The sequence below is a fragment of the Filicampus tigris genome, chromosome 7, assembly GCF_054856515.1.
Source record: "Filicampus tigris isolate MCC_2025a chromosome 7, RoL_Ftig_1.0, whole genome shotgun sequence".
Taxonomy (NCBI): Eukaryota; Metazoa; Chordata; class Actinopteri; order Syngnathiformes; family Syngnathidae; genus Filicampus; species Filicampus tigris.
This window is the reverse complement of record NC_141223.1, coordinates 17,514,199-17,541,679: the sequence shown is the minus strand read 5'-3', so window position 1 is coordinate 17,541,679 and position 27,481 is coordinate 17,514,199. Positions and strand designations below refer to the sequence as shown.

Genomic DNA, 27,481 nt, shown 5'->3' with positions numbered 1-27,481 from the left:
TTTTGGCCTGGATTGGACTCAATTGAGACCCAGCGGTATGGATCGTTATCCCTCGGTACAACTTCTTGAAAATTGTAGCCCACCGTATAGTCCAGGCATATGCCAAAGATCGGAGATTGTGGTAAAAAGACAGTCCGAGCCAGAAATTCCAGCAACTCCTTCAATGTTGCTGTCAGTCTCCCTGATCTGTTCTCGCATGTTCATCAACTTTGGAAGGGTGTCCATTTCTTGGTAGAGTCACCCATATTTTTGTCATTTGATGATTATGGACTTCACTGTGTTCCATGGTGCCTTGGAAATTGTTTTGTACCCTTTTCTTGACTGATTCCTCTGAACAGTTTACACTTCTCCGATGTCGTGGAAGCTCTATGTGACAAAAAATATTTGTTGATCAGACGGCCTTTAATTGATGACAGGTTTGTGTTGACTCCCAGACTGGTTTATTATGAAAACAACCACACCCCCAATTATGGATAGTCACACTTGTGGAACCACGCTATGTCAGTTGTTTATTTTTTCTCTACAATTTTTTCACAGGTTATGGTGGAAAAATCTTTATCGTGGACTCTTTTTTTTAATCTCGAAACAAGCTTTTAAACAGGGTTGTGTAGACTATATACAGCCACTGAATATACATATTCATTGTACTAAACAAGCCATCAATTCTGGCGCCACACTTAAAACAATTGAAATTAGAAACACACTCATTCTTCCTTCCCACACACTTCTCCATTTCCTCCTTGGCTTCATCTCTCCATGGTTCTCTAGCCTCTCTGATCTGTCTGCTCACATTTCCTCTTCTTAATGAATCATGAAGTTTGACTTTTAGGCCTAATAAGCAGTGTTTTGCGTGGTAAGCGTCTGGAATGCGCAGCGTTTGTTTTCCTTTAATTAGCCCGGCAGGTTCCTCGGGCTTGGGGCCGCCCCGAGTGAGAGATCCTGAGCCCACAGAACGGCATCAGATGAGGAAATGCTGAGAGGCAGCCAGTGCTGCCAGGTGGCGGTAAGACGAATGGAGCTGGGCACAGACTGAGACGGGGCAGGAAACATAAAGGCACGGCGCTGTGAACTGAAGAACAATGAAGGGAAACGTCATAAAGAAAACACACTGACCGGTGCTGAGAGAAGGATGGAAAGATGGAATGAGGAGAAGGAAGAAGAGAAATGTGAGGGAAGACAAAAGATGCAGAGTTATATGAGAAGGAAAAAGATAAAGGTACAGTTTACCAATGAACTATACTTTTCGGGGGTGTTCATGTTTGACAGTTTTGATTTGGTTGTGCCAACACCATAATATGGGCCCTGGTCCACAGCAAACAATCATAACCAATCGCCTGAAGAGGTGGCCTCGGTTTCTGGTCACTGCAGCTCAAACGTGAACACGACATGGAGCAAAGACACGGACCAGTATTAAAATACAGCAAATCCCGGTCCCGGGTTTTCATCACCGATTGAAAGTTTTTCCAGAGAACCTATGCTAATGCCAATAGTAGCTACCAGAAGACTGTATATTCTGAGCTGAACTATTTAATGGACGCTAGAAAGATGGCCACATGGCCACAAAGGACAACAACTAATTACTACCGCAAACTAGAATTGAACCTGAATCTATTAAATCTGCCAAAATGACACAACAGTCCAAGTCACGATGCCGTGACAAGGGTATCAATTACAAATAAAAATGTGGCAGGTTGAAATACATCCGGTAATTTAACTTGTTACGACTAAGCGGAAATAATGTTTGCCTCTTTCGACCACAGAGGCAATTGCTTCATCTCAAGTATTGCAATCAAGCCAAAGCGTACCGAGCAGCATTTTGATGGTGTGCAAGTTTTCACGCCCACAGAGCTGTGGGATCATCGCAGGTGTTCAGCTCTCATCGGTGAATCTCTGTAAAGTCAATACCAGGGGCTTCACCTCAGAGCTCTGACCTTTCAAGCCTGTCCGCTCTCTAAAATGGCTCCACACATCCACCGAGGTGCAAGCCACCCACACGCACCCCAGCCCCACCCCTCCATCAATCTTCCGCAGGTCACCGCGACAGCAAAGCACAAAGCCAATCACATCAGCACGGCCACGGTGCCGCACTCACCCAGTGAGCAAAATGTCACCGGAGAAGGCCGCGCCAGGAGACCTCCGGCCTGCTAAACATCTGCCGACTGTGTGTGCGTGTGTGTGTGTGAGACATTTTGTGAAATGTTATACCACTTTTTTGAGGACATAAGGATTCAAAATATTGTAAGTTGTTAGGTTTTTTTCCCCTAAAATTGGTAGGAAAGTGATGTTTATGTTGGATGTATTAACCGTTCTTAAAATGCTGAATTATTTGCACATTTGTTTGTAAACCCTCCTGATCCTAATTTACAGTTAAACACTCCCATTGCCTAAAGGTGGCATATGACCAGTAGTGTTGTACAGTGTAATAAAAACAGAAATTGATCAAGTTAGAGAGTAATCCTAAGTAATGCAAGGCTCAATATCGTCCTCTAAATATTGCATAACATCACTGCTGAGCGGAATACCAGCAGATCCAAAACCATGACTTTTCAGGGAGGAGAAAAAATACAACACCATCTTGCTTAAACTACAAAACACTGCATTGTTGAAGTTGCTCTTATATAATATAGTACTCACCATCTACTGTTTTGCAGGGATGGGCACTTTAACCTATTTTGCTGGTCCATCTACCGTCCTCCATCCGCTACCTGGGCACCCTTCCGTCATCGTCCCTCCATCCTTATTCATAAAAATAATCGTCCTGCAACCTCGTCCGTCACCCCACTGCCCCCCCCCCCCCCCAAAAAAAGCATCCATGAATGACACGGTGGGAGCGATGCTAATGACAGTGGTTTCATAATTCATAAATGTTATTTAGAGCTCATTAGTTGGCTAATTTCCTATTCACATCCATTTTGAGTGGATTGAGTCAGCGTTATTTTGCAGTAATTGTCATTTTTTGGCAAAATAACACAATCATAAAATGAAAACTTATTGCGTTACTTGCAAAAATAAACAATTATTTCAATATATGTTATAACCAAAAATCACAGGTATTGTTTACACACAAGCATGAAATAGTTAACTGCTGCTCCAGTTTCAAAACTGTTGCTAACCAAATCAACAGCACCTAATGAAGTGTGTAAATGGTTTCTCAGCTGATCTATAAATAAATGAATCTGGTGCTACATGGAGCTGGCGTCCTCCAATAGCTTCTGACGTCCGCGCAATGCTGTGTGTGTCCACGGTCATGATACGGTGACTACGCAGCTTATTGATTTTTGTCCATTCAGGATCATTTCTTGCCTTTTCTCTGCATTTCACCATAGCAGTCCTTTTTTTTGATTTTGCCGTAAACTACACTTCTGCTTTATATGAATTCTAATAAAATGTTTGTTTTTTAATATTATCAGGAAAATGCATTGTAAAAATAGAGGCCTTCACCCTAATAAACATCGTACCCCGAATTATATAATTGTTGTTTGTTTCACTAAGCAACAATCTTTAACACACTAATAAAACAATCAGGGATGAGGCAGTTCCATTGTATGTTCAAAAAAAGGACTGTGGCAAATGCACGCGCATGCACGATGGAGCCCGGCCAATGCTGTGTACTGTACATTATCACCTTGGCGTTTCGGTGTTTGCGTGTGAAGCGGGATGCCAAGATGGAGCTTCAGAGCCCATCTGAGCGTCACACACCCTGCAGACAGCCAGCAACAGTCTGCGTTCTCCTGCCAAGCTTACCTGGACTGCTTCACCTGCGCTCTTGACCCAGTGGTGCGGTGCAGCTCTGTGTGTAGAGCTGCTACCCAAATCAAAGAAAAGTCGAGCTGAACACCACTTCCGAAGGAAGGGGTTAGTGAGGTGCGGGATATACGGTACAGTCACAGTATGGGAGGTACTCGAGCGTGCCAAAAGAGATTTTGGTGTTCGACTGAACGCTTTCTTGTGTATTAACAAGCAGTATAACATAACAGTAGCTACAGTACATTTTGCCGTAACAGATATCTCAAGAGATCAATGACAGAAAGTAATGATGGACATATCTTGAATTACCAGATCAAATGTGTAAAACGTCAGAAGGGAACTCCGGAGCACAGGGCTCTCTACCAAGGCTTAATCATTTGTCACGTGGAGGGAATTAAGTTTCAGTCATATTCTGTTTTTTTTTTTTTCTTGAATTAGAGGGGCAAAATTGAATAAGAGCCTCAACTTTCAACCTAATCTGATATGATGTATCTTGATATTAAAGGCAATGTCTGTTTAATTTAAAGCCAATCCAGAATACAACTGTGCAAAAGGATATTTTACATTTCATCTTTTGCCTTTTTATTTTTTTAAGAAATTTTACAACATCAAAGTACAGAGTTTTTGATACACTAAAAATCACATGATCACTAACAAAATAACCAACTCAAACAAGACCTAAACAGATGAACACGCAACCTACTGAGTGAGGAAAATATCATTGAAAGACATATATGAAATGACCCATTAGTGTCTCAACTCGTGTTTTATAAATCCTGCCCATAATGGAAATGTGTTGGGTTTAAATAAAGAAACAAGCATTTAGGAATTCACCCATCCTCCATAAATCCCTAATAAAATCAAGCAACCAAACATGTATATGTTTGTATCACGAAACAAAGGAACTCCCCGCTATTGGTTTGGCTGAGAAGAGCTTGTGGGGCTTAGGGATCAATTCTTACTGGCAGCTTCTGTGCTTTATAGACACTGAAAACATTTGCATTGTTTGACTGTCAGAAGTTCCGTCATGAGAGGATTAGCCCCGAGGATTATCTTCTGCTTCGTTTTGGAGTATATAGTTAGTTGTGTTGGGTTATATTTGGCGAAATCGATCCACCCATTTTACAGATTGAATTCTATTAACCAAAATGCAAGGTTATGGGCTTTGCCTGGCATTAAGGGGCTAAGGGAGTGACTGCAGTTGAACAATATCAGCATAACATCTGCTTTAACCCCGCATTTGAGAACTATTGATTCATTCCCTTTGAAGAGGTCCTTGAAATTGTTTCAATGAGGAACTATCTGTTGGGGCATCCGAGGCACTGGTCCAAATGAGAATGTCTCCGAGCTGAAGACGGATAGGCGGACCAAGTCTCAAAGGCTGTGAGGAAAGACAGACACGGGAAAAAAATAAAATAAAAAATAGAAAAAAGCAAAAGAAGAGTAAGTAAATGAAAAATAAAACAGAGGACTCAGAAACAATGACTTCCTCGCCAATGGGAAGCGATCCCTGAGCTGTTGCAATCGCATGTCTCTGACAGAACTCAGAGCATATCAGGCTTATTGCATTACCGGTGGAAAAAAAAAAAGGGAAAGGGTAGAAATAATCAAAAATGCATCTGAAATAATGCACTTTTCAGACTCGATCCATCATTGTTTCGGCACCCTCGATCCTTTACGAGAAGTGAGCGAGTGGCGGGAGGAGGGCGAGACGCTCTCTCCCGCTCCCACATTCAGGGAGGAGAATGGGTAATTAAATTGTGTGGCGCTCTCTAAGAACTAAAATGAATGGAATAGATGAATGCTATTGCATTATGCCACAATCGTGACCCGCAGAAAACTAATGGCAGAATAATAGTTTGAGGTAGCGGTTCTATTTCCCTGATGCAGACAACCACTTGAGCGAATAATATGCTACTGCATTTGAAATCAAACGGTTTGTCCTCCACCTTGTTATATGTAATGTTCCATCTTTGTGTCTACAGCACGTTTCAATCTGTTGGCTACTTTATGTGAACCATTTCAAGTTAAGACGCCTTCCATACTTCTCCATACCTTCGACAAAGCCAAAGCGGAGTCCAAAGTGGCCAGCTGAACCTTTGCTTTTTCATTTGATTTTGCACGCCGCTGTCCAAAGACTTTGGCCTTCCTTTATAGTGTGTTGACTGCAAAGAGATAGGATAATTGTCCTGAAATACCGAGCAAAAAGAGCTGTAAATAAAAGATCAAACCGTAACTGTGAGAAGAAGCAGCGGCCTTGTAGTCAGTGCAATAACTCACTATGCGTCACCACTTATTATCTTGACGAGTGCGGCGGGGTTAGCACGGGGTAGCCATGAGCTTTTTGCAGCTGGTGTAGTACCTGAGAAGAAAAGAGAAGAACTTTAGTTCCTGTCATGAAGTTTTCATGAGATGCAAAGTTTTATATTTGTAGGGATGTACTGATACCATGCAGATACAGTGGAACCTCTAATGGACTAATTGGGAAGGGGTCATCCAAGAAGGCCGATTGTCCGTTCCATTAAGGTACTTTTTTTTAAGGCCTAAAAACATGCAATGCAGTACAAAGTTGTGTTGGGCTTTCTTTGTATCTTAAAAATCAGAGATGGGCATTCTGTCTGTACTGATGGAAGGTCCATCAGTCCGTCACTGACGGATGCCCGTTTTACTGGCAAATGACGAGAAACTTTTAAAAAATGACGGGCGAGATGTGTGTGCGTGTGTGTGCGTCTGTAAAGCTCTTTGGGCACGCATCGGATGATGTAGATATACTGATTTATAATGTGCTCCATTTACTGTTTTAATCAAATTGGATTTTTGATCTGTTGGACTATGACGTTTGTTTTTTGTTTTTTGTTTTGACGGATTGTCGATAGATTTGGCGAACCAAATTTATGGACAGAAGCAATGCTGGGATCCCGGTTAAAACTTGACAGAATGGCCAACTAACCAGTATAGTTTGGTTCATCTTGAAAAATGACGGACTGACAATGATGGATGGCGGCCCAGGACGGACTGGCAACATTTTGTAAATTGTCCACCTCTGCTTAAAATGCCCAGTACATCCATCCATCCATCCATTATCTCTACCGCTTATCCCCACAAGGGTCGCGGGGCGTGCTGGAGCCTATCCCAGCTTTCTTCGGGCAGTAGGCGGGGGACACCCTGAATTGGTTGCCAGCCAATCGCAGGGCACACAGAGACAAACATCCGCACTCACAATCACACCTAGGGGCAATTTAGAGAGTCCAATCAACTTACCATGCATGTTTTTTGGAATGTGGGAGGAAACCGGAGTACCCGGAGAAAACCCACGCAGGCACGGGCACAACATGCAAACTCCACACGGGGAGGCCGGAGCCGGGATCGAAACCACGACCTCTGAACTGTGAGGCGGACGTGCTATGCCCAGTACAGTACAACATTATTTTGAATAAATACAAAAAAAAATGTTTGAAAAGTTTTGAAGCTAATCCTGTGACTAGCATATAGAGCTCGCAGAATATCATGCCCAGAAGTTGTTGTGAGGTTGGAAATCACAACCATAACATGATGGAAACTAAATTATTGTTTCATATTACAGTGTGGACCGTGAATGTCGGAGAAAGTGGGTAAAAGGAGTGAAGAGAGTGGAACTGGATGGTTCGAAATGGAAGCTAACAAAGACCTCAGTGCTTTGCAGTGAGCACGTCTTAAAGTGGAAGTCAACTCAAACATATTTTAACAAGAATAGGTTCTATGCTGGCCCACTAATTGAAACAAGGCATTCTGATTAATATAGTGTGTGTAGAATATGAGTTAAGCAGCAAAATCCACTAGTTTTTAGCCATCTCACTTCACAAAAGTGACAAAATGGCCGAGATGGCTAAAAACTAGTGGATTTTGCAATATTCCATAAACGCAATATTAATCCGAATGCCCTGTTTCAACTAGTGTGCCTGCATAGAACATATTCTTGAATAAAATATGTTTTAGGTTGACTTCCCCTTGAAGTGGTAAGACTCGTTCTTGAGTGTGATCAAAATCACACTTTTGCCTCTGCAGGCAGATTGTTACAGAAGTTAAACGGCATTTCATCACATTTTGAAATCAAAATAATCCTCCCAAATCAATTGACAACAACACAAAGTTCAATGCTTTTCAATGAGCGTAGAGTTTATTTTCACCGACCTGACCGCCATCTTGACTTTTGACGATATTTGATTAATATAAAACATTTTCATCACAAGAGCAAGACTGGTATTCTCAAGTATCAGTACTTGGTTTTGGCGAGTACTAAAATGTAAGTACTTGTACTGATATTTTATGACGTGTGTTTCTAAAAGTCATCTATTGCTTTTGAAGTCAGAACGCTAGTTCTGAGATGCTAATTGTATGCTTTTATGCATCTTGCCTTTTTACACCCGTTCCGGGAACCAAAAATGGCCCTCCCCATTGTTCCAAATAAGTATAGAATTGTCCAACCTTCTGATTAAATAACATTCAGGCAAATCTCAGGGACCTTGCCAAACCTCTGATTGATTATTTAATCATTTTACAGTTGCATCAATGCAATTGTTTGCCCTTTCTGTGTGGCAGCTAGCCAGAAGATGGCAGCACTCAGCTACACTTTGGCTTCCACTCAGCCTCTCTCCTGCTCTTTCCATTGATATGCTTGGTTCAATGATGTATTGAGATGTTTCGTGGCTGCTACACAGTGTAGGTCACTAGGATGATTGAAGGCCAGGTCGTTACTGCTGCCTCCTACTTGAAAAAAAATATGCTCTACCAGTTCAAATGCTACATTCCCTGATCAGTTCCACGAATCCACAGCTGATCAACCAAATCACTCATGACACATCCTGACTGTGGTGCTAAATATAACTAAACAAATAGCTGTCTGGGGAAATGAGTGTCTCAGAATGCCTAAGCAGGAAGATGCATACACATGCCTTTTAGCATGACTACTCAAAGTTTGCAATAGCCTTGAAGTAAAAGTTGTTTTCCTATTGTTAGACATAGACTGCAGTGGTTTATTTCTGTTTGTATATGCTGGAGGGGATGGCAGCGCTGCTCCTCTCGGCCCTGTTATTTGATTTCCTCTTTTACAAAGGCCACAGTCAGAGCTCATGTCAAAAGAATGCCTGCAATAACAAAACAAGCTTGACTGATAAATACCCAGTTTTCACTGTGCGTGAGTCTGTTTGTGTGTTTTGAGCGTGTGCATGTGTCGCTTCAGGGCTACGCTGTGAGTGATCTTCCCGGAGCGAGTCTGACAGAAACAGCCTTACATGCAAAACCCGAGTAGCTCGAGACTCGATCCAACCCTCTAATGATGTCTAATGATACCTATCATTGATGGAATACACACACGCACACTCATACGCACACTCTTTCAGACCCCTTTAGGCGTAGCAGCACCTTGCCGACTGTTGAATTACAGGCCAGCGATAATCAGGTCAGCCCGCAGGTCCTCGGGGATTGGAGGTGTTCATAAACATTCCTGCTGCTCTTTTGTGTTACTTCCTGCGGTAAAACAGCAAGGCGCTCCCGTCGAGCTGACACAGGCTAGCTGGTGCGTCGGCTCGCCCGTGGGTACACCACCATCATCATCATCATCATCATCATCATCATCTCCGTGTGGAGCTCCGCGCGCACTTGCACACAGACACACACCTTCTCTGGGATATTAAAACACACTCAGGCTTCATGTAGACATATCATCAGAATATTAATCGCCGTATTAGCATAAAGAACCCTCCTAGTCATCTGCATCTGATTTGACATTTGGCAATGAAATCAGTTCCATGACTTAAAATAATAATCTAACGGCATTATACATCGCTTTAAAGACAGAACAAGTGAGTGTGCAGATTAGTGTGTGCGTGCGTGTGTGTATATAGGCTACTTGAGGTTGGTGCACTGTGCCAACTACCTCCTCCTCCATGTATGAACCCTCTACAAACAAAGACCAAAAGAACACAAAGGCGTGGGTTCAGTGCATGTCTTTTTTTTTTCCCAAAGATGTCAGCCTCCTGCTTTTCAAAGATTTGACTCTTGCTCGGGAGTCAAACAAAACATAACAAAAAAAAACCCCAACCTTTCGTAAATTGATTAGGCTCCCCAAACTTTTACGGTTTTTGATGCAACTCAATGTGAACAGTTGAACACTGACTAGGAAGAAGTTTCAAAAACTGAAGGCTCTTTGTTTCCCGTTCCTAGCCTCAGTGACCCGCGGCCTTGTGAGCGCAGGAGAGCAGGGGTGTTGTATTCCACTGGGGTTTAGTCTGGTTAAAATGGGAGATTCCAGTGTGACGGTTCCATCTGTATGTTCTTTATCTTTAATATATTTTTTGGGGAGCATGTTGTTCAGTGTAGCTCATTTTGTTATTTGGCAGATGTTTGCAGGATGGGTACCCTCCAACTCTCTCAACTTTTCTCACAACCATAAACTCTTCCGTTTAACGCAATCTGTCTTATACACACTTATACACCACATCCTCGGCGGCCGCAACAATGGTGCGCCGTTGGACTCTAGCCATTTTTTTTATTTGTGTGTTTTTCACAGTCCATCACAGTATGGGTTAGGGTTAGCGGTGGGGACAAAGCTGCTGAAACCCAGAGGCTCAAAAGTGCACTACATTCTGGCTTGCGGTTTACCACAAATGCCAGAATGTTCCTGCTGGCCCGTTATGATCTTAGTGGGGGTCCCTGATGTTGGTCACGTTCTACCAAGGCTTTCTCCAGATGAAACATGGATGCTGGGTATCTTGTTGCCCTGGCAGAGTTGAATGAAGACCCCCTGACAGGCTAGGCTCCAGAATCGGCATCAGCTCAGGGAGAGGCACGTGTACTGTATACTGCTGCTCAATAATGTTCCATACAGGGGCGTTGCCAAGGGGCCAGGGGTGGGCAGTGCCCACCCATGGACAGACTCCGCCCACCCAAAGAAAACTGGATGTAGTTCTGATGAATGGGATATAAAAAATCCAAATCAAATCAACTTTTATTTGTTCAGCCCAAATCACAACCACTGCTATCTCAATTAAGGAGAAAACAAAACACGTTTTAAGTTGCAGTAGCCCAACGCTGGATTTCGACCTACTTGAGCATTGTAGCAATGTGGCATGCTCCCACACACATTCAACATTAATAGGTATGCCATGGCTGGCATTGTACTGTAGATAAATTAAACACATGGTTTAACTGTAGAAGAGTTGTGGGTGGCAAGCGTGTGATGCCGGTGCATATCGTATGTATGCTTCTCAACCCACTACGGACAGCCTCCAAGTTGTGTTACGCCCATTTAGGTAATGTCATGTTTAGTTTTGTGTGTGTGCTCCGGACGACGGGGTTTCTCATTTGCACCGCGGCCGCCAGGAAACACAGCGTTCACATACTACATCCTGTTCCTTCAAATATTGTGAATTCGTAAAAACTGTGGTTGTCAGGGACGACGGGTATGAATATTTCTGATCACTGCACACTTATTTGTTTTAGATATTATTATAAAGGAATGAAAGAAACTCTAATGCTTTGAACTTCTGTTTTGATGCCTGTTGTACTTATGTGAGAACAAACTGTGCCCGGAGTGGAGAGTTGCATGTATGTAGCTCAATTTCACAAAGCTGACGTTGTGAGTGCACCTCATTGAAAAGAAATCATTCAACACTACTCTTGCTTCAAGGCACAATTAATCAACAACCAATTCCACTCCAACCTCATAATTCCGAACAATCAATTAATAATCATTTTGGCTGAGCTGTATAGATCATTTTTAAATTAAACATTATGCAAAACCTTTGTTCAGGGAAATAGCCAGAATAACAGCAAACCTCACAACAAAATGAACTACAACACTCCCCACTTGCTCTCCTCTTTGTTCCAGCTCAATCTAATTTCCTCTTTCTTTTCTGCCCATCCTGTCACCCCCCCCCAAACCCCACCAACCCCATTTCATTCCTGGTGTTGACTTGTCATTCCCAACAACGGGCAATAAGATCTAAATACTGTCCAGACCTTGAGAGCGGCTCCGCCATTCATCTCAGCCCTCCTCAATGTCAACATGTCTCCAGCGGTGCTATGTAAACAGTTCAGCCACAGCACAGCGCAGAGCGCCTGATTGCCCCACAACAGTCCCCAATCAAATGGAAATATGAAATAAATCACAAGTGACTAGCTTGGCTTTTGGGCTTTGCTGTTGTGGCCAAAACTGGAGCTCAGGTTAAATGCAACCCAATAAACAAACCATTGTAGCTTTGTCACACAAGTTGAAGGACTGAGTTTTCACATAGAGCAGTGATTTTCAACCAAGGTGCTGTGAGAGATCATTAGGGGTGGGGTGCTATGACAAACGGTCCAATTTCACTTAATTAAGTACAGAAAATGATTATATTTTAATTATTAAGTGACTGCATTGGCTAAATAAAGGTTGGGAACACTGACCTAGAGCTGTGGGGCCCTGAACCACCCGTCCACATTTGGTGCTGTGTCGCACAGATACATACAAAAGACAATAATATTAGTACATTTTTTTATACTGTAGCTGAGCATATACAACGTGTACATCCAGATTGGGAATGTCCGTCATCAACCACCCAACACCCTGCTGGTTCTTTTCTGATCAGGAAGGTTTAACGTGACGGTAAATTAATAAACCCATTCAGCCAACTACGGGTAACATAAACACACTTAAATGAAAATGATTAATGACCAAATGATGGAAAACATTCAGCACAGCATGCCACGATGCATCCTGGAAGATGAGCAGCTGAAAAGTACAAAATACAACATTTTTCACCATCATTTTTTTTCTTCACTAAAGCTGTTGACCGTTTAAAGTGCATTAAGTCGTCTATCCCTGCTCTAGATTAGTCCTACTTTTTATTTCTTGAAACTGCATTCCGTACAACTCTTACGAAAGATATTTCACATAGAGCACAAATAAGTGACATGTAACATGTAAAAAAAAAGGTACAGAATCGCTTGCCAGTTTGAACCGTTTATGTTCCTTTAATAACCATAAACGGTCCTTATTTGTAACTCGGGGTTCAATTGGGAAACATGGTACATACCTACAGGGATTCAAGGTTTCACATTTTTCCCCATATGTTTTTGGGTTTGTTTTTTTATGTTTTTCCTTGCCCTCCTGGAGGTTAAGATCAGGGGATTCTGTTAATATCTACCAACTGTGGGCTTGTGAAGCCCTTTGAGACTCTTTTGTGACTATATAAAAACAATTGACTTGACTTGGCATACTTCGGAGAACAAAAATGGATGCCTACAGTACACTCTTTTCAATACAAACCGGTTTAATTTACTAAAGAAATATATCTATATAGTACCACTAAGTGATAGTATAACTCTGGTAACACCTTTCCATTCCTTTTCCATTATGTGTACAGTATATCATGTCAATGGTCAGTAATGGTACTTTATTTTTGTTTATTTCGGTGTTTCACTTCATTTTCTACTTTTTTAATAGTAAATAATGGTAAAATGCCGCTTAAATTATTTCTTTCAGCCATCTCAGGGGGCGGCTATTTTGTCATTTCTGTCGACTGAAAATGACATCACAAATGCTCAAGGCTCAGGTAACGACCAATCACAGTTCAGCTTCAGAAAACAGTTCAGCTTTGATTGGTCGTCACATGAGACCTGAGCAACTGTGATGTCATTTTCAGTCCACAGAGGTGACAAAAAGGCCGCCTCCTGAGATTTAAAAACGAGTGGAATAACTCTTGTTAACCAACATCAATGAATAGATTCTGTTCAACTTTAGAAGTTCTGCTGTATTGATATGGAGACAAAACCTAACATTATTGGTAGGCTATATTAAGTTGAAAGTGGCAATATTCTAGGAAAATGACAAGTAAATGTAGTTAACTGGAAACATTTTAGGGAACAGCAATACTTCCTGCTGTGCATGATATTTACATTTACCCTGCGAGTTCCAGTGTCAAATCAGCAGGATTAGTGCCTAAAGCTGATATAACTAAGTGTGCGTGTGGGACTCGGGTAGCGGTTGTGGTGTGAACATGATGCTTTAAGTGTGATGGCCGGTTAATAGCATGTCATTAAACTGTTATGGTTACGCAGCTGAGTGGAACAGAACAGTGGGTGCTTAACCTTGGATGAGGCAAAGCTCTCCGAGCATCAGCCCAGTAACTATTCATGAGGCAGAGGGGAATGTGCAGAAGTGTGTGTGTGTGTGTGTGTGTCTGTCTCATTACAACGCCCCATCTGATTTGTGTATTCAACATTACAGTTCAAATAAGCACACATCGCTTGTGCCACGTTTCAAGCATTTGATCAAAATGCAATATATCTTAGTTGAGTTAAGCATGGCTACAGTCCACCACCCAAAGAAAATACACGGACAAACCATATCTCAGTGTCAACTCTTTACACAGGACGATAAAGCACAAGCGAAGTGGCCCTGCAATAAAAATGTTTGCTTTTTCTTCGATTTGCTGCCGCACTTCGGATTTCCTGGAGGTATTTCCCTGCTGTAGCTGAATGTTTACTGCCATGACTCAAATGCCATCTCATCAACTGACTGCTGAAAACGAGCAAATCCTCTAAGAAACAAATGTCTTGATTTGTGGCCTGTTTGTAAAACCTGACCTCGCAGGCCCCGTTCTCATCTTCATTTAAACACGGTTACACCTCTTCCCTCGGTGCCAGCATCGTTTTAGCCTCACCAACAATCCCTTACAAAAAACTTCTAAATTGGTTTGACATGGAACAATCTACTTTCTGGCCAATACTGTTCAAGCCTTAAACTGGAAGTAAACACTAATGAAGGCAAGCAGAAATATTCCTTATTGTATGTGTGGCTTTATGCAGACCAGTGAAGGCTCGCTGGCTAGCTAGCTGGGTGGTTTGATGATTCATGCTAACTGGGCTGTTGTCAGCCTGAGCACTGACTGGCTCTCTGATCATTGTCTTTCCCTAACTTGCTTTCCTCTGCTAACAAGCCCTTTCATTTCCTGTTTGCAAAATCTGTTCTTCATGTATCACCCACACACAATTGGAGTAGGAAAGTGTCCGAGGGAGTACAATTTAGGAACATTTCCAGGTCTTGTTTTTTTATTTCCATTCTGTCTAGATGTGTGTGGGTTTCAGTGATGATGACTGGTTGTTGTGTCGTGGTCAAAGAAGCAATTGAAGGTTCGCTCGCCGGCTGGTGATTTAGTGATGTTGAACAATAGGAAGAGAGAGATAAACCATAAAACGTACACCAACACAATCGCAGCCCTAAAGACGAATACAAACTCACTAACATCATGTTTGATGTGGTAAAACTATACTGTTGTTGTTTCTGTGTGTATCATTTGTTGTAATGTCATTTGACTGAAAAAATGGGAGGATGGTGATGATCTTTATTCATTCAGATGCCAATCCCACAAAATAATCAAGTCTTCTGTTGGTACCAATGCTAAATTGATTGAGTGGTTTAATTCCACATCATACAGTTCAGTCAGATGCTTTAATATAACTACAACTTACGAGCAGTACTACTTAATGGGTTGATTTTTTTTTTACCCCATTTGTTTAGGTCATTTCACTTCACCAGATGCTTTAGGCCCTTATGTTCTGCTGACTCATCAACATGACTTCTTTTGCAGGGTCTATAATTGCATTTAGATGCATTTTTAAGGTTAATACAACCATCACCAAGGCTTTAAACATTTGGACAAAAGGCTATTGCTGTAATCTTACTGCTGAGGATGAGGTCTCCTTGTTTGCAGTATGTGGTTGACTGTCTCTAATCTCGTCTCGAAAACCAGGTGTTGGCTGGAGTGCAACCCGCAAAGAACATGTCAGCATGGGGAAGAAGACTAGATTAATGATTTAAAAAAAAAAAAAAAAAAAAGAATGACGTGCAGGGCGATGGCAAGAGGCAGCAGTAAGTCAGCGCAGAGACCAGCATTCAGTTTGACCCTCACTGATCTCCGCTGTCTATAGCACTCAGAGCCCAAGAAAGCGGATTCGCTTTCAAAAAACGCATCACTTGTCAAAAGGAGCTGTCAGACGCTAAGGTAGGAAGGCACTTCAATTATAGCAAGGATAGTAAGCGTTTATCCTGGATGTGACGTTTCTGTTGATCTGGCATTTTTACCGAGAAGAGTGGAGACATGGAATGTAGGCTACTAAGAGGAAAACAGTGAGGGGAAGACAAAACAAGCAGATACAATGGGAACTAATAACATTTTTTGATGACTTGCCTTCCAGAATTACGAAGAAATTGCAGGAATACTTTTAATTAAACAAAACCAAAAATAAAACACGAGCTCTTTGGTGTAACCAGTATATTTTATCTGTGACATCTTCGCATGCTGCTTAGGACAACATAAAGCAAATCCATGTTACCACTAATTCATTTTTAGCCTACTTTACTCACAAATTCTGTGGAGCTCAGCATAAAACAAATCATTAAAATGTATATGCTAAATAGATGCATGTTTAAATCATTTTGACTGCAGTCACAGTACTTTTTAAATGCCCTAACAACGACTTTTACATATTTTGGAAAAGTGGTTCTCTAGCTTTTAACACCAAGTACTACTTGGAAAGAAAAAAAAAACAACAACACTCCAACTGCCACCATCATTACCGACATTAAAATACTGTACATAGCAAAATAGGCTTACGTGTTCATGAAAAGCATGAGTAAAGTTAATATTATTGTAAACCACTGTAACGGTACACACAATTTAAAATGAACACTGTGCTTGGTTAAATATGGGAAAGTTAAAATTATGATTCACTTAAAATGTAGTGAAAATAAAAGTTCAATAAATACTGAACCTAAATAAAAGTTCAAATGAAAACAAACAGTTCTTCACAATTAAATATAGATATAATGTACTTTAAAGTTAGAGTTAAAGAGAACAGAAGTGTACTCGAGCCGTGATTGTTTTGCATACCACTGATAAGCGTTATTTGAGAGCATCTCTTGTAACACATAATAGTTTAATATTACAGCTCACATTTACATACAAGACATAAATACTATATTATTCATCGCCATTCTTGTGTTGCTTAACATTTCTCAAAGGAATAAACCTGGAAATTGAAGAACTGTGTGTTAGAAACAAACCAAAGCTCTATCATAGGGAAAAAAAAGATGGTATATTTTGGAAAATCAGTAATGAGTATGTGATTTGTAGCAATTTGCAAATCCACTTCAATTCCCCTGCTGTTCATTAGTCAATTATGCGCAATCATCATCCAAACGCAGAGGGGGAACCAAGCAGAGCCTCTTCATCTCATCCCTTCGTTTTTTTTTTAATCTTCTTTCATCTTCCCGCCTTCCCGTCGTTCGCCATTTAGATTTTCTTACTTCATCTGCGCTTTTCTTTCTGCCTTTATCCCTCTTCCTATCACACGTTCCTCTCCCCTCACCCCTGTTCTCCTCCTCTCCTCCCAGGAGTTCCACGTTGAAAGCACAACAGCAGAATTTGTTTTGCTGCCTCTCATTCGATTAGTGTTGATTTTTCTGCTGCCAAGCTGTAGTTCAGTGGAGTGGATGAACTTCTTTAGCTGTTTATCACAGGCTGCTCTGCGCAGTGGCCCTGCGGTTTGTTACCTGCCATTTACTATGAAATTAAAATCAATGGACGCCCAAATGCGATTATGGCTCGCCATCATTGAAACCAGTGAAGCTTTCCTGCTTAGGCGGGTATGGAATGTCAGTCCCTGTGGTGCACTGTTTCAAAAATACAAGTGCTCAGCAGTCTTTCACATTTTTTAGCTGTCATTGTAGTGTTCTTGCTTCGCCTTTCCCAATCCTTTGAGGACACAATTCTAGCTGGATTAGCAGTTCACATCCAGTCATTTAAAATACAAGAACTAGCAGGCTGCCACTCAATAAAGAGCACAAATTAAGCTGGAGCCTCACCACTGGGCTTGAGTTGTGCGCCAACGATGACACACTGTCCTGTCGGGGCAGTAATGACTGTGATTTGCGCTCTATTATTAGAGCCGGGGCCCCTATGAGCTGCCCTCAGAGAGCCCTCATTCTCTCCTGCTGGTTCTGGATGAGGCAGCTAATGTAGTGAATCACCAAGCGCAGGATAACATGCTGATAAGATTGTCTGCGCGTGTATGTGGGTGTTCATTCTCCCTGTCCTTACAAGTAAAACATCAGATTACAAGATAGTGTTTTTTATCATTTCGGTATTACACCCTCTCAAAACGGATCATGAATGAGGTGCGGAAGTAGCGGCAGGCCAGGTCACCCAGACTTTTGATTTACCCAGTAAATTACTTGAACAAACCTACAAGAGAAGAACAAAAGTTATGAGGTGTGAGGGAATCGGATTTATTAGCTAGAATCCTTTTTTTATGTTGTTGATGACACAACTGGGCCGTCTTGTTATTTGTGCCTTAACCCATTAACTGATAAAGTGCCTGGCGAGAAACGTCTCTCCATAATTCCAAAAGAATTTGAGAGATTCGACATTTTCCATTAATGCTTGAAAAAATTCTGGGATATCCTCCGAGGGCTCATGACACCGTCATGTGTATATTCTGATGCATTTCATTGGCTAAGAGACAAAGAATTGGTTAAAAAAAAATGGCATATACGTTCTCCTGGCTCTAAAGGTAGAAAGATGCAACAGCGCTCCCGGACCTACTGGTAGAACCGCGGTTATGTGCTCCCAGCCTAAATGGGTTAATGTAAAGATAGATTATATAAATGAACCAGAAATTATTTAATGTATTTTATTTTATTTTTTTAACAAAACCGCACATAATATAAAACAATGAGCTGCCTCGCAATCTGAAACATGCAATTATTCGCAGTTACTTGGAGCATGGCGTTGGAAAATAACCTTGGGTAATGAGCCGCATGCTGCTCCACCAAAACAAAGACATACAGTGGATATAAAAAGTTTACACACCCATGCCCTGTTGAAATGACAGGTTTTTGTGATATTTCCCAAAACATCTCAAAGATAAAAAAGTTCAAAACACTTCCACCATCATTGTGGCATAACCTGTACGACACAAATGAAAAATAAATGACTAAAATCATGTGTGTGCGTAATAACACGCACACACTCTTACTTTGTATTACTGGGATGTAGCTGTGTTCAGAATTAACCAATCACACAGAAAATGTCAAGAAAAGCCTTCTACAACAGCCAGTGTATTTGGGGTCAATTAGATGCCCTTTAAACAGTGGCAGGTGTGTGCTGACTTACTTTTATCACAAGTTTGAATATGATTGGTTCCGTCTGAGAACAGCTACATCCCAGTTATTATTATTATTATTATCATTATTAATATTATCATCCATCCATCCATTATCTATACCGCTTATCCTCACAAGGGTCGCGGGGCGTGCTGGAGCCTATCCCAGCTGTCTTCGGGTAGTAGGCGGGGGACACCCTGAATTGGTTGCCAGCCAATCGCAGGGTACACAAAGACAAACATCCGCACTCACAATCACACCTAGGGGCAATTTAGAGTGTCCAATCAACCTACACCATGCATGTTTTTGGAACGTGGGAGGAAACCAAAGGACCCGGAGAAAACCCACGCAGGCACGGGGAGAACATGCAAACTCCACACAGGGAGGCCGCAGACGGGATCGAACCCACGACCTCTGAACTGTGAGGTAGACGTGCTAACCAGTCGACCACCGTGTTATTATTATTATTATTTTTATTATTATTATTATTATTATTATTTCAATTGCCTTAATTCCCCTCAAAAATATTGATTTATTCATGTATTTATTTCAATTGAGTTGTAAAGGTTATAGGTCACATCAATGGTGGAAAAAAGTTTTGAAATGATTGACCTTTTTCACATTTTTTTATATCACACAAAAAAAATGCCATTTGAACGGGTGCGTAGACTTTGCATGTCTGTGTCTGATCACATTTCACAACCTGTTTGTGTTATAGCACCCATTACGTTGGAATGATTGCAGAGGTTGGCCCCCGGGTTTGTAAAATTTTCTCTGCCTTTCAAAAGACATTGTGCACCTTAGATCGCACAAAGTAACCAGAGGCTGTACTGGTGTAGCTCACTCTAAGTGAACTGTGAGGTCCATGCAGGGGGGCTGTTGTCAAAGAGGGTCCAAAGTGAGGCTTAGAGAAAGACAGAGGGAAGTGCAGAACGGGAGGAAAAATGTACACTATCTCAGCGGGCGGGTTCAGAGCTGTCTGGCAATGTCACCGTGTCATCGCCATGGGAACACAGAGCCCGCAGACTCGTTTTGGACTAATAGGCAGTTGTCAAGGCAATGATAAGATAAATGCTGCGTTTGATGGAAACATAGAGCGATGGCCACCAAGAAGCCCAAACAATCAGCGGAGAGCTAGGAGGGGAGAACAAGAGGTGTCGTAGGGGAGGGGGTGCGAGGCAGGGAGCGAAGAGAGACCAAGATGGAGTTTGGAGAAGGAATGAGGGAAGCAACAGAGGATGGGCTCCCCGTGAACGTCAAGCCTCTTCCCTGCCCTCTCTTTCAGTCTTTGTCTTTGTGGGCCCTTTAGTACTTTTCCCTCCTTTCTGCTTGATTTCTACTTTGTGACACTCGGCTGTAGGAACTGTCGGTTCTATGTGTGTGTTTGCGCGTCTAGGTGTGTGCGATATGCTCCGAGTCACTTGCACACATGTAGAGGGGAAGGCTGTGTGCTTATCCAAAGTCGAGGATTGAATTCAGTTAGCCCCAGTGGGATTGGGTTAGGGGATGTCAGAAAGATAGATGGGCACCATGCTGCGACACCACAGCAGCCCGACACAGCTCCAATTGTTTTGCATGCAGGCAAGCGTATGTGCATGTTGCCAAAGTACAAAATATTTAATACAGTGAAACCCTGTTTTACAAATGAGCCAGTCAGGCCAGTTTCCAAACTAAATTTTAAATAAATATTACCTGGGTTCACGCACCATTTTCGGTTCACGACGCACCTTGGCATGGCCGTGGAATGCTAAATTAAAGTTTTTTTTATAATACATAAACATTGTTGTCTCTATGCGGCACACAATGCAGTATCTGTTCTTTTTGCTCTAAATTATCCCTCAGTATGGCTCCAAAGAAAATGAATACTGTTAGCAATAGTTTTATAAGAAGCCTAAACATACTTCTGGTGGGGGAAAAAAAAAAGAATGAAATTGCTAAGCAAAAGAATTCATTTGTTTTGTGGTTGTGATTGTGCTTTTGCTTACCTCGCTATTATTGTTTTTGTAATAATCATTATGATTAATTCACATTTTTAGAGATTTTTCTAAACACCGAAATTTTCCATATATACACACAAACTAAGAGTCAAGTAAAAAAAAAAATCTTAATCCTCAGTGGATGCAGCGGGACGGTGAGAAGTCCTCAGAAGTAGGAAGGTATGGGTAGAGATAAGGGTTTAACCATACTATATATATATATATATATATATATATATATATAAAATATATGCATCCATTTTCGTGTATATATATATAACAATTTTTACACACGAAAATGGATGCATGTCATTTACTTTCATGTCCCAATTGCGTATAAATGAAGATTTTGCAATAAGTGTGCCATAGGGTGCCACTCCAATCTAAATTTTAACCCTAATACAAAGAGGAGTCATGTTTTTGACAACAAACTTGGCCCTTTTCATCCAGTCGTCCAGTGGGTACCTAACATACACCATAGCTAAGGTAATTGTTTTGTCATCACTTTAAATGTCTTTTTTTACATGTAATAAAGCAGTTTTATATTCTCAACCATCCCTAGAAGGACATTGTTTTTTTTTCTATTTCCATTCTAGTCTTCCATGATTGATGTATCCTGGGACTGTCTTTGCTGTCGCGACTGTCTCAGAGGTCCTGGTGGAAAGTGACCATGTGCCCCAAGGATATTCCCTCTTGATGAAAACATCCATCTGAAATGTAATGTTTGATCAAATCGTGAAGAGATTAGGTCACAAAGAGAGACACAAACCTGCGTTGCGGCATAATGGAGCCATACCTTGTGCCTTTAGCCTCCGAATGGGCCGCCCTGTCAGTCTTGTGGTCGTGTATTGATTTGTTGCCAGTTGTACAACAAAATAGTCCCACACTTTCTTGGTTTTCCATCTTGTGTTTCGTATGTTTACATATGAAACATACAGCGGGCAGAGAAATTTAAACCCACAGCCACAATTCAGATGCCTAAAACCTTCCATGCTTTACCATGTGGACGTTGACTGCGTCTTTCTTTGTTGCAGGGACGCACATGCAAACACGCGCACACACACACACACACACACCCCATACACACTACCTATATGGGTGTGTATGGTCCGTATGATCTTTTCTCAAGAGAGTCTGATAGACTCGGATGCCCTGCAGTAATGGCTAGCCATACCTGACCATCGCTGCCTTCTCAGGGCCTCAGGCAACTACTTAGCAATTCCGCCCTGAATACAATGGGCTACACACACACACACACACACGCACACACATACGCACACACACCCGCACGCACGCACACACCCACACACACGCGCAATAGCCCTCTTTCAAAGCTCCTGACCTGTAATGAATTTTCAGACCTTGGATCGCTCCTTGTGATATACTTCAAACAGCTACTAACTAAAGAAGGCCTGTTCTTTCACCTTTTGTCTGCCACTGTCTGCTTGCCGATTGCCCCTTTGAAAGCAAGACCAAATGTTTTTTGTTTCCCCTGTCTGACAACCAACAATTTAAATCCATTCCTATTTTAATTGTCATAGTATTCTTTTGTAGGGCTACAAAAATACATCAATCCTTATTGTTTAGAATCTGCTTCTTCTTCACTGTCTTCTTTCTTCTTCTTTATCTTACGTCTCGCTTTTGGATGCACGCATATGTGCTTATATTTGTCATTTGACATGAGAGAGGTTCAGGAAGAACCGGGTGCCACATATGAAGATGTGCCAATCACAGAAACGAGAAAGGACAAGGGGGTTATACAACGGCAGCCTCGCTACAGCCAACGTCTAAAAAGAGAATACATTTCTGTCACACTCACTTCCCGTCTGCAGTGTTGGTCTTTTTTGGCGGAGGGAGGGGTCTGGCACTGGAGGCACTCGGTCAGGCACTCGGTCAGGCGCTCACAAGGCGTCTCATGACGATGGCGGGGTCTCTGCTTCACCTGTCGGGAAATGACACAACATTACATTACCACACAAGACTATTCAGTGGACACATACAGTATGCAGGGTTTGATATTGGTAAGCAGGGGGTCCAGTTCTTTGGATAGGAGGACAGGGTGATGTAGAGGCGTGTAAATATAAAACCCTGACTTCCTGCCGTCTCCTCCATTATGGTAGCTACGGAAACTTAATCTGGCAGAGTAGCTCCCTGCCAGCCTGCCTCACCTATGTCACTATCTACTCCGGCCATCCTCATGCAATACCTTTTCAAGGGTAAATTTGAATGCATTAAATTTTACAAGGTAAGATTTTTTTTTCAGTAGTTTTTCCCCCCATTTTCAAAGTTTGGTCAAATTATTGATTTTTTATTTTATTATCATTATTATTGTTATTTTAAACAAATCCTGACTTTAGGTTGTGCGTAAATTAGTGACATCCAGGTCAATTCTTTGCACAACTTGCATTGTTAACATAAGCATTGCTTGTAAAAAAAAAAGAAAATAGGATTTATTTTGCTATGAATGACAGGGCCATAGAATGTCCTCATCAGAAATTTCATTATGTAATCGGCATTTAGGAATACAAGGTTATGCTATACTGTATATATATATATTTTTTTTTTCTCCTGTTGGTTTTAACTATTTTTTTTTTTTACTGTAGGTTTTATTTTTATTCACTTATTGTTGTTGTTAAGCGTCTTGGCGGTATGAAAAGCGCTATAAAAATGTATTATTGTTATTATTATTATTTATAATAAATAATTAGACCAGTGTCATTTGTGTACAACTACTGTAAATGGTTAGAGTACATAAAGGTAAAAATAATTGGCAAACATCTGCTGTTTAGCAAATGATTTTGGCCAAAATCGGCCCAGCCCTCGGGTAGAGACCATATTCAAAAATATATTTTTTATAACTTTAACCCTCCCGCATGCTTTAAACACACTTAATCGTATTAAAACACATTACTGGAAACACACTTGAGCACACACAAAAAACTCCAAAATACTATACTTATTCTAGAATCCGGCTTTTAGATGCACCCAAGAATTTAAGAGGCGCAGCCTGAGGGTGTCTGGGCGTGAGCTAGGGTTGATCGGTATTCCAATTTTAACACTGTTTTACCGTCTCCTCATTAGACCGATGTGTACGGTAATGCCGTCACCAATTTTAGACTTATTTTTTAGCTTGTGTCGAGTCCACCTAGCATGGGCAGGACTCGTAGCCCAAATCCACGATCGATGTTAGTTTACCTTGTAACCACCAAATCCTGAATCAGTTCAGATGCTTTATGAATTGTATTTTTGCCGAAAAACACTTTATAGTCCCCAAAATATAAACATCACAATAGTAAATGGTAAAGGAAGTGCACGTTGATAGTGCTTTATCAGCAATACTAACAAAACTTCACACCCGCGAAGACACAGAGAGACTAGGACGGCAAAAACAATTGACCCGACAAGACCTGAACGAAAGCTATAGGAATTTAAATACAGGCATAATGACAAGACAACGAGAAACACCTGTACGAGACACACAAGCTAGGAGGGAGCTGATTGGCTAACACTAAGGGGCGGAAAGCACACAGGTGGACACAATAATCATTGATGAGACAGACACAGAAGTACTGAGAAAACAAAACTAAAAAAAACATTAAAAAAACAACACAGGACCGAACATGACAGTTTTCCCCTTTACTGTGGCCCAGAACATCACCCTGCACGTCAACAGTGAGATGATGCTGTGTTTTCTTCACTCAATGTACAAAAAAGAAGAGAATTGTGGCAGGACTACTTGTGGCTGCTTTACCATGACAACGAGCACCGAGCAGTTCCTGGCCAAGAAGATTGGTGTTGCAACCGCCCTACTGGCAGGGAATCCTGGGAGAGTGCAGTGGACTCCAGGGAGATTACTTCCTTCAAAGGTGAATGCTTGTACACTATTTTGTAATTCGGATGTGAAGTGCATCTCGTGTGACACCAGTCATGGAACCTTTTTTGACTTGCATGTTTGATTTAGTAGGGACTTTTTTTAAATTCAGCATGCATTTTGTTTCGTCATGTATTCCTTTGGAAAAAGTGCAAGGAATATGCCAGTTTTCGCTGCAGTTGCATTGGCATATATTTGATTAAAATCAGATTTTATTTATTTATTTTTTGGCCATATTTCTTAAAGTGAATCCTAAGTAAGAAAGTCAGATTTCATGTGTTCCCCTCCAGTCCTCCAATCCAAGAAGCATATTAAAATGTGGTCACACTGGAGTAAAAACTAATAATCTAAATGGTGACACTTGAACCAGTATAAATAATACAGATGTAATGCCATTATTCACAAAGGTGAGCACTACACAAAATGTACACACTTCACTATTACCGGTACCTTATCATCCATGAGATGACATTTACAAAATAGCATGACATGCTAAGACATCAGTGCAGTGAGAGGCAGTCATGTTTATTTTCTGTTGTGGGTGTGGTGAACATCTATGCGATTATCCGACTTTTTTTTTTTTTTGTTTACCTTGACCTTGCTGGTGGAGGGTATTTTCCAGTCAGCAGAACGCTTTATCTCTGAGAGCGACAATCAATAAGGATAATTAATGATGCCCGCCGCAATGATAGCCTCAGCAGTCATTACCAAGCATTAATCCGTGCAGTCAGAGGAGGGTCAAGGCCGGCCGCATTGCTCACCTAGAGGCGGGGCACAAATTAAAATAATCTACACGCTGCCTGCTCTGTCAGGCCTTTTCTGATGCATTCTCCTCCGTCGGGCCGTAATTAAAGATGGCCCATTGCTAGGTGGAGGGGCGCCTGGGTGACAATCCGTAGCGATGTCTCTTTAATATACAACACTTAGCCGGCAGGATGACACTAACAGCAATCTGCAAGAACTCATCTCACCTGCAAGTGTGGGAGGGTGGATGTTTCCTTTTTTTTTTGTGTCTAGATACGCCAGGACATAAATCAAACGACAACATGCAATTTTCTAATAACGCGGCACCGTGAGGAATGTGATTTAGCAGTAAATATAATTTGGTCGGTGGGGGGGGGGGAGACACATCAAGTGGATGTATTATCTTTGCCGTAATGCTCCGCTTAGAGAATGAAATATCACCCGTTTTAACAGGTGATCTTGGGATAACTCTGAACACTCTTATAATGTCTTAATGTAAGATTTAACATTAGATACTTTGACAAATGGGGCCCAACAGGGAATGCTCTCGTAAGAGATTCAACACTTGGGTGTGAAATTACAAAGTGTCTTTGACAATAAGTTAAAGTGAAGCATTCTCATCATCGTAAGAAAAAAATCAGTCAGATAATGGTTTTACTGCAGGTGGCCTGTTTAGCTGCCATTTGTCAAGCGGCGTAAAAACACAAAAATGGCATTATCCGCTCGTCTTATTTATCTCTTTCTGATTGGCTGTAGCGCATCATCAGGGGGAGGGAGCAGCAATGCCCCTTCTTGTTGTCAAGGACGTTTACAAGTTCAAGTTTCCAAGAGAAATTCCACTTGATTCCATAATTCATGGGTGACATTTTCATTGTACCTAAACTTAAGGCTAGAAATTGGAAATGTGAGATTAAATATCATGTCATGTTTAAATTACTTTTTGCTTGGCCGGCATCCAAAGTGCGGGGAGGCGCCGCAGGGCAGAGGTGAGATGTTTAAGCAGAGGTTGCGCTCTCTGCCGGCGTCGAAGTGCAGAGGATCTATAATAATGAAAAATGCATTTATCCCTTAGCTGCTGTTCCTTCTTTTTCCAAGCCCGGTTAAAAAAAACAAAAAAACATTGCAGCGAAAACCTGTGCGTGTTTGTAAGCGAGAACGGAATTAAGTGCATGTCACATTCAACAAGCACAAGTCAAGTGAAAAATAACTACATCAACATTCCGTAACCTCAAGTGTGTCAAGTTGGACTGCTACTTCTCCTGAGTGATTAGGAAGAGTCAAGCTGTACGCATCAGCGAGGATGCTTGATGATGATGGACACGCAGCGGTTATGTCGGACTCCCACGCACCATTACACTGCATTCAGCCGTCCTCGAGTAGCTCCCTCACCTTCAGCTCTGCTTGGGTAAAGTGAGGAGGCGTGCGGGAATGATGCAAGATGGCTCTAATTATTTTGCATGTTTCTTAGCCAGTTTACTTCGGTTTATTTTTGCCTTTAAATGGCATCCCATTCAACATATTAGTGGTCAGGAAGTTAATGAGTTTGGATGGTGAAATCTTAACAAAGCTGCAAATCAGCAAGTTATGGCTTTGCACCTGGGAGGGAATGTTTTTATTTCAGTTTAAACACACAAACATTACTTTATAGACGAATAAACCTTTGTGGAGGGCTGGACCAAAGATAAAAAAGATAAACTGATGGTCTACATACAGTACATATTGGTGCAGGTTTGGCCAAGGTATCCAGAGTACCACAGGTAGGGCTGGGCAATATGGCTTAGAATTTATATCAGGTTATAAATGGAATACGTTCACTCTAACAGTATTGATCAGGATCTAATTGACAGTATAAAAAATATAACGAAGTATTTCTGAATAGGCTATATCGTACTTTATCAAAGTTAAATTGATTGTTTTTTTTTTTTTGTTTTTTTAAAATGACAACAAGAAAAACAGATC

General features: G+C 41.4%; 2 long non-coding RNA genes across 2 annotated transcripts in view; one reads left to right on the top strand and one right to left on the bottom strand.

The window, feature by feature from the left end:
* Positions 1-21,441: 21,441 nt before the first annotated feature.
* LOC147144958 (uncharacterized) lies at positions 21,442-24,294 on the bottom strand. The gene is made up of 4 exons (XR_015087339.1): positions 24,103-24,294; positions 22,727-22,849; positions 21,704-21,810; positions 21,442-21,617 (listed from the first exon to the last, which is right to left on the bottom strand). It is a non-coding gene; the product is annotated as an uncharacterized LOC147144958 (long non-coding RNA).
* A 231-nt stretch (positions 24,295-24,525) lies between these two features.
* The window catches only part of LOC147144957 (uncharacterized), a 29,880-nt gene continuing 26,924 nt past the window's right edge, over positions 24,526-27,481 (top strand). Inside the window, exon 1 of the long non-coding RNA XR_015087592.1 lies at positions 24,526-24,773. This is a non-coding gene — a long non-coding RNA (uncharacterized LOC147144957). The remainder of the gene's footprint in view (positions 24,774-27,481) is intronic.